The sequence below is a fragment of the Rutidosis leptorrhynchoides genome, chromosome 5, assembly GCF_046630445.1.
Source record: "Rutidosis leptorrhynchoides isolate AG116_Rl617_1_P2 chromosome 5, CSIRO_AGI_Rlap_v1, whole genome shotgun sequence".
NCBI lineage: Eukaryota > Viridiplantae > Streptophyta > Magnoliopsida > Asterales > Asteraceae > Rutidosis > Rutidosis leptorrhynchoides.
In genome coordinates, this window is record NC_092337.1 from 422,702,776 (window position 1) to 422,710,909 (window position 8,134).

Genomic DNA, 8,134 nt, shown 5'->3' on the forward strand with positions numbered 1-8,134 from the left:
ATCACGCCTGAGTGTTCTACCGAAGTGTTTTCTTCGATCCACTCAAACATCTATGAATTGTCATCTGACTAACATCCACATTTTGAAAGTACTTATATTTGTACCTAGAGTAAAGCGTGAATCGTGGTGAAAACTTACCATTCCAATAGACATTAATCTGAACAAGAATTGGTGCCATGTTTACAAATTTAAAATTGATGTTTGGGGAAGAGAGTGATACATCCGTTTCTTCTAATAGATGTCGGTTTATATAGAGTAGTTTAAAATTGAAAAATCGGCATTTCAAAATCCGGTTTCAGAGCTGACGAATAGTAAAAGGTAACAGAAAAAGGTAACAGTAACATATCTTTAATTGCTTTTTATGACATGTCTAGTACCTGACAAACCGAAGTTTCAAACACCGGTTTTGGCCAAAACCGAAGTTCCAAACTTCGGTTTAGGGTTTATCTGACATTCTGCCTCAAAACCGAAGTTTGAAACTTCAGATTTGGCAAAACCGAAGTTTCAAACTTCGGTTTTAACATCTCTGTAAAAAAAACGTTTTTCTATTTTTGCAAGAAATTTGATTAAAATTACTATTTAAAAAAAAAAAAAAAAAAAAAAAAAAAAAAAAAACCTTAAAGGAAGCTGTATGGCTCAGTTTAATGGTCAATGCTTCTACATGTCATGATATAACAGCATAAAACATCACCACAATGTGTAGTAGAGGATTGAAATGCATCTCCATGTACGATACGAATAGAATATATTACACCGTTAGCTTATAAAATTGGGTGGAACATATGCAATACTTTTTAAATATTTTCTTATTTCTTAGTAAATAAACAGAAACAGAAGAGTAATATACTTCTGTTATAATTTAATAAAAGAACTACAAAATACAATTATACTTATTTATGAAATATTAGTAAAAGAGAGGATAAGTGTGTATTTCATATAATTCTATGAAATGGTACATTTTTACAATGCTAATACATGAGGTATTTATACTACAAAATTGGCATCCATTTTATGACTTCTTGTACATGTATATATTATTATAAAGCCATCCATTTATGACTTCTTGTACATATACATATATATACATATATGTATATATTATTATAACACTCCCCCTTGGATGTCAATTTTTGTTTTGTTGGAGATAAACTACAATTTACTGCCTCGTTAAAAACCTTGGCCAAAGAAAAACCCAGTGGGATAAAAACTTTAGCTAAGGGAAAAAGAGTGCAGCATATAGTTGACTCCCCCTCAAGTAGACATTGCTGAGCTGTTACATCTTTTGAACATGCCTCATGCCAATATTATGAACATGCGTTCTGAAAATAGCAGTTGAAGATGCTTTGGTGAAAAGATGAGCAGAGTTCTTGCTGGATTGAACATATCTCATTTCAATCTGGTTGTCCTTGATGATATTTTGAGTGTATGAGAAGAATCTAGGGGGTATGTGTTTTGTTCAGTCACTTTTGATATATCCTTCTTTCATCTGTGCTATGCGAGCTGGATTATCTTCATAGATAGTTGTTGAACTTTTATCGCGTTCTAGTCCACAAGAATCAATAATGAGTTGTGTCATTGATCTTAACCAAAAACATTCCCGAGTGGCTTCATGTAATGCAATCACTTCGGCATAATTTGATGATGTTGCAACAAGTGTTTGTTTTTTAGAACGCCATGATTTTGTGGTACCTCCATTTAGGAATACATATCGAGTTTGAGATTTATCTTTATGAGGATTTGATGAATGACCTGCATATACATAATCAACCAAATCTTGTTTTGAAGCGTTAGAATAAAATAATTTTAAATCGGCAGTTCCTCAAGGGTATCAAAATATGTGTTTGATCCTGTTCCATTGTCATTTGGTAGAAGTTGAGCTGAATCTTGCCAACAAATTAACTGCAAGAGAAATGTCAGGTCTTGTACAATTTATAAGATACATAAGAACCTCAATTGCACTAAAATATGGAACTTCCGATCTGTTAAGATTTTCATGATCTTCGCAGGGATGAAATAGATCAGTGTCAATATTGAGTGATCTAACAACAATGAGTTTGTCTTTAAAAGATGTTTTAAAATCTTTTCGGTATAAGTTGTTTGATGTACAAGTTAACCATTAGGCATATGCTCAATTTTCAATCTAAGGTAATACTTGGTATTTTCAAGATCTTTCATTTCAAAATAATTCTTTAGAAGTTGAATGATTTCATAGATCTCTTTATTTGTTCATATGATGTTAAGATCATTGTTTTTCATAATAAAATAACATGGCAAATAAGTTTATGTGTATACACTTTTCTTATCAAGTAATCACTTAATCAGTTATACCACATACGTCCTAATTGTATAGACCCATATAAAAATCTTTGTGATTTAATAGAATACATTCCCTTGGGTTTTGCATTAGATGCTTATGATACCTTAAACCCTTCAGGTATATTCATGTATATCACTATCAAGTGATCCATACAGATAAGTAGTTACAACATTCATGAGATGCATTTAAGTAACTACCAGGTTGATTAAGTATCTAATAAGTAATTGTATCCATTACAGGAGGATAAGTTTTCCTCATAATTCATTTCCGGTCTTTGTGGGAAATCTTGAGTTACAAGTCTAGTTTTGCCTTGTAACTTCATTTGCACATTTCTTTTTCGGATAAAAATTCATTTGTATCCCATACGTTTCACATTTTTCAAAGTGATAACGATTAATCCGAAAACTTTTCTTTTATTGAGCGATTCTAATTCAGCTCGTATTTCTCCTTTTCATTGAGCTCAATCATGTCTATTTTGATATTCAATGACAGATTTTGGTTCTAGATTATCATCTTTATTCATGATGTCATTGTAATATTATATGAAAATATCTCATCAAGATTTTTTTTTTTTTTTTTCATTTCATTTCGGTTCCATAATATTGCATAATTTATCGCAATTTATGTATTTACATTTATCAATATCCTCTGCAGAAGGAATATTGATTTATGGTTCTTCTTGAACACTTTCTTTTATCTCATTATCAGCTGATTTTCCTTTTCTAGGATTTTTATCTTTGGAACCAATTTGTCTTCCACGTTTCAGATGTGGCAAAGACTCATGAGTGACATTATTGCCAGCTTTTGGAATTTCAATTCGAGCTGGAGCATTTCCTGCTATTATATATGATTTAGTCACTCTTTTGTATCTTTAAATACATTAATTTGCAAATTCTTGCATATGCATTATTTTTTAACTTTCTTTTCGCATTCTTTTGTGCGAGAATCAACATACCTTAATTGATGTTCATACTATGAAACATCATTTTCTTTATTTTTCATTTCTCCCCCTAATCTAGGGAACAATGTTTCATTAAAATGACAATCATCAAAACGTGCTGTAAAAACATCACCCGTCATGGGCTCAATATATCTTATGATTGAAGATGTTTCATATCCAACATATATTCTCATCCTTCTTTGAGGAATCATTTTAGTGCGTTGTGGTGGTGCAATTTGAAAATACACTGCACAACCAAATGTTCTATTTTGGCTCTCGACCAAAATTAAGTTGGTAGGGGAGAATATTTATGATTTGCACTTGGTTTAATGTGAATCAATGTCGCATCATGTAAATTTACATGTCCCCATATAAATATTGAGAGTTTTGTACTCATTACCAATTGTCTAGATATTAGCTGCAAGCAATAAATATTCAGCTAAATCAATTTTGTATGTACATGAGCAATAGGATGTTCAACAACAATCCCTATAGAAATATAATAATCATTAAATGCTTGAGATGTTAACTCATCAGCATTATCAATTTGCACCCTTTAATGGTGTAATCAGAATAATGTGTTCTCAATTTAATAATTTGTGCAAGAAACTTTGCAAATGCCATATCACGGCTTAATAACACACAAACATGAGACCATCCGCTAGATGCGTCTATTAGAACCATGAAATATCAAAATGGTCCACTTGATGGATGAATTGGTCCATATATATAACCTATTCTTTTCATTAATCACCATATGTGCTTTTCATTAATCACCATATGTGTTTTTCATTAATCACCATATGTGCTTTTCATTAATCACCATATGTGTTTTTCATTAATCACCATATGTGCTTTTTCATTAATCATCATATGTGTTTTTTCATTAATATGCGCTTTTCAGTGCTACATAGATATTTCTCATTTCCGATTATCATTGACTGATAATCATATCCATTATGATATATATCAGAGAAACTTAACAAATTTCTCTTTGATTTGAGAGAAAACAAGACATTGTTTATAAGAAAATTCGTACCATTTGGTAATATGAATTTTATCTTTCCATTTCCTTTTGCAGGACCTAATATAGTATTTATAATTCTTTCAGATGATTTCAAATCAATGAAATATTTCTTAGATTTGATCATAATGTGTATGTTACTACTATCTGCAATACATAGCTCTTTACCATTTAATTGATGTTGTATTCTCAGCCCCAAAAAAATGTAAAGAGTAAAAGGGAATCAAATGAACTCACCATACGATATTTTGTAGTAAAAATATGCATACGACGGAACTGAACAATGCAAGGTTGGCCTCGGATTCACGAACCTCCAAAAAGAATAGGCTAAGAAAATAATGCGCCAGCCCGGACTCGAAGGAAATAATGCGCCAGCCCGGGCTCGAAGGTAGTGCAACATGTTCATTTGCACAGGGCCCAATAATTTAAGTGGCTCAATATATTTTATTTTATTAATACACAAAAGTTAACTTAGCCCAAGACACATCAAACCTAAGAGGATAAATGCATGCTTTAATTCTTACTGATTGTAGATCATGAATTTACAATTTATAGAATACATATTTTATAATCGATGTGGGATTACAAAAAGAAATTAGTTAAAACTAACGATGTATTCTCTTTTAATATAAGTTAAAACTATCTATGTGTGATTATAAATCATCACTTTTATATTTCTTATCGAACCCATCAACGATTTTTGATAATTTTTTATTTTTTTTTTTTTTTTATACAATTCAACCATTAGCTTATATATGGATACGTGAAAACAAATTATGATAGAGGCCTTTTTTTTTTTTTTTTTATGCCTCGCTCGGGGCACCGAAAAACTCGGGACTGGCCCTCGTGGTATGCATGTAACTCGAAGAATAAACACAAAGATTTAGGCGATGGTGGACTGTGTGTTAGAAGATCTTGGAGGCCCAAGGCCAGTTTTTTGTAGCAGCCCAATTGACCCAACAATAATATAAGTCACTGCCCTTTAGCATATGGTAGGCAAAAGTGATTAGTTCGATGGAATAAAAAAAAAAATTAGCTTTAGGCGATTCAATCATTAATAGCAACAATATTATACCATACTTAAATCAAGTAAAGGCAAAAAGTGATTAGTTCGATGGAATAAAAAAAATAGCTTTAGGCGATTCAATCATTAATAGCAACAATATTATACCATACTTAAACCAAGTGGGGTTCTTTTGATTATTTTGTGTCGGCCCGTGATATTTTAGAATCCAAGAAACTTATAAGCAACTTAATTATAATAAATAAAATAATAATATATATGTATGCATATTTACAAAAGTTTATTTAGAGAGAGAAAATATAAATCGGGTATATGTATAACATATATTTCATAGGATACAAATGGTAATGCATTCACATGTACAACTTTGAGCATGCAATCCGTTATAAGATGGTATGAGCGCAGGCACACACCCACAAAACAGATTTAATTCTCACTCATCAGGCCATTATTGTCTGAAATGAAATTCTGAATATTCTCGAGATCTCAGGCAGGTAAAAAAAAACTTTTTCCTACTTATAACTTGATTTCATCTTAATTAATTTATAGTTACATTAAAATTCACAAAACTACCTTCATCCTTATTGATAGTTTTGCAGATTATTACAGAGTTTGTTTTGTACAACACTAAAAGTCATTTATTATTAGCTTTATATCATACAAACTGTCCTATGATATAAATAATGAAGGAGTACGTTTGTGCCAGGAAGAAGAACAAATGGGTTGTGAGATGGTTGTTTTATATGTGTAAGTAATATATGTATATGTATCTTCATATTTTTTTTTTTTTTTAACTGTCCCTCTCAAAACGGGTTCATTTTATGATTGTTGTAAAGTCTTGGTTTTCTTGTTAATTAATTAATTCAAAGTATTTTAAATTAAATAACGTCAACAATTTTGGAATACCTGATGAGTATAACTCAGTGGTGGAAGAATCCAAGCTGATAAAATTTTGATCAGAAGACACTTCGGAGGTTTCTAGATCTTCCGGTGGTTTTAGCGGCGGAGGACGATGGCCGGTGGGAATCTTGAGAGGTGGAAGTGGTGGTTGAGTAACTATAAGAATCACCATGATTATATGGAGCTCTTCGTGCTGATAACGTGTTATAATTTAATAAAAGAACTACAAAATACAATTATACTTATTTATGAAATATTAGTAAAAGAGAGGATAAGTGTGTATTTCATATAATTCTATGAAATGGTACATTTTTACAATGCTAATACATGAGGTATTTATACTACAAAATTGGCATCCATGTTATGACTTCTTGTACATGTATATATTATTATAAAGCCATCCATTTATGACTTCTTGTACATATACATATATATACATATATGTATATATTATTATAACAACTTCAACAGTTTTATAGATAAAACATATATCGGATTTTGATGGATCTCTAACCCATTTTAATGATACAGAATCTGTTATATTGTATTGGTTCTGGACGGTTGCTGATAATATATGCTTAGAGAACCTAGCTTTCAGGTCTTAAAGCTCTATCTCTTTTATATAAATAGATTTCTTTTTTGATTCCATATTCCCTCTTAAAAGTGTATCCAATGCTATTTGTTACTATATTTTATAAATATAACTTGTATGATTGAAGAATATATATAGCGTAGAGATCCACTGAGAAGTGAGAACTAACAACTACCTAATTCCCTTGTCCACTTGTCTGTGTGCAACATTTAGTCTAGTCTTGAGTCTGTATGCCTGAGTCTGTGTGTTAAGTCTATACTACAAAGTAAGTCATGTCTTCAGACCAAGTCAATTTTTCAGTCTCTACTACAGACTAAGTTTTTAATACGGACCAAGTTTAATATGTACAAGTAGGGCTGTAAACGAGCCGAGCTACTCAAGCTCGACTCGTTAAAAGCTCGATTCGAGCCGAGCCTAAACAAGCTCGAGCCCGAGCTTGAACTTAATTTAAAGTTCGTTCAGTAAACGAGCCCGATCTCGAGTTTCATGACTCGAACTTGAACAAACTCGTGAGCTTAAACGAGCTTTTCATTTATTTATAAACACCAAATATTAAAATTTTAAAATAATATAATATAATTATATTATATTATATTAAATTTTACTTTTATATCAATAATAGTTGAAAGAATATCGATATCGATATTTCTTATCATATGTGGATAATAATTACAAAAACAACAAATATGAAATATAATAACTTTTTAATAATATAAAGAAAAATGAAATTATGTAATTGACGAGCGGAGGAACTTGCGGGCATAGCCCAACGGTTCACCTCATGTACTTTGTGTCATGGGATAGGAGAGGTCATAGGTTCGATCCTTAGGGATGACATGATTTTCTTTAAACCAATTGAACACGTGGTATATATTGACCATATAGGGAGGTTTTACCGGATTCGTTCACGGACCTCTACCCGGACCACTGCCCGAATGGATGTGTTCCCGGGTACCGTCGATCGGGTTCGATTTTCCGCCTGAACGTGTGTGTTATGTGCAAATGATGAGGGTCGTTGAAATAAATGATCTACTGATGCCAAAAAATCGCCGTTCAAAAAAAAAAAATTAATGAGCCAGCTCGAGCTTGAAAAATATAAAACGAGCCGTGCTCGAGCTTAATATGTTAGGCTCTAGCCGATTTGAGCTCGAGCTCTATAAAATTTAAACGAGCCAAGCTCGAGCCTGGCCGAGCTCGAGCTCGGCTAGGCTCATTTACACCCCTATGTACAAGGCATGTCTACTTTCCACTTAATGATATGTTTTTGTAAAGCTCTTAATTTAATTCAGTAAGTAAAATTATTGTTTCTTTGTCACTTAATCTATCATTTAATCTGA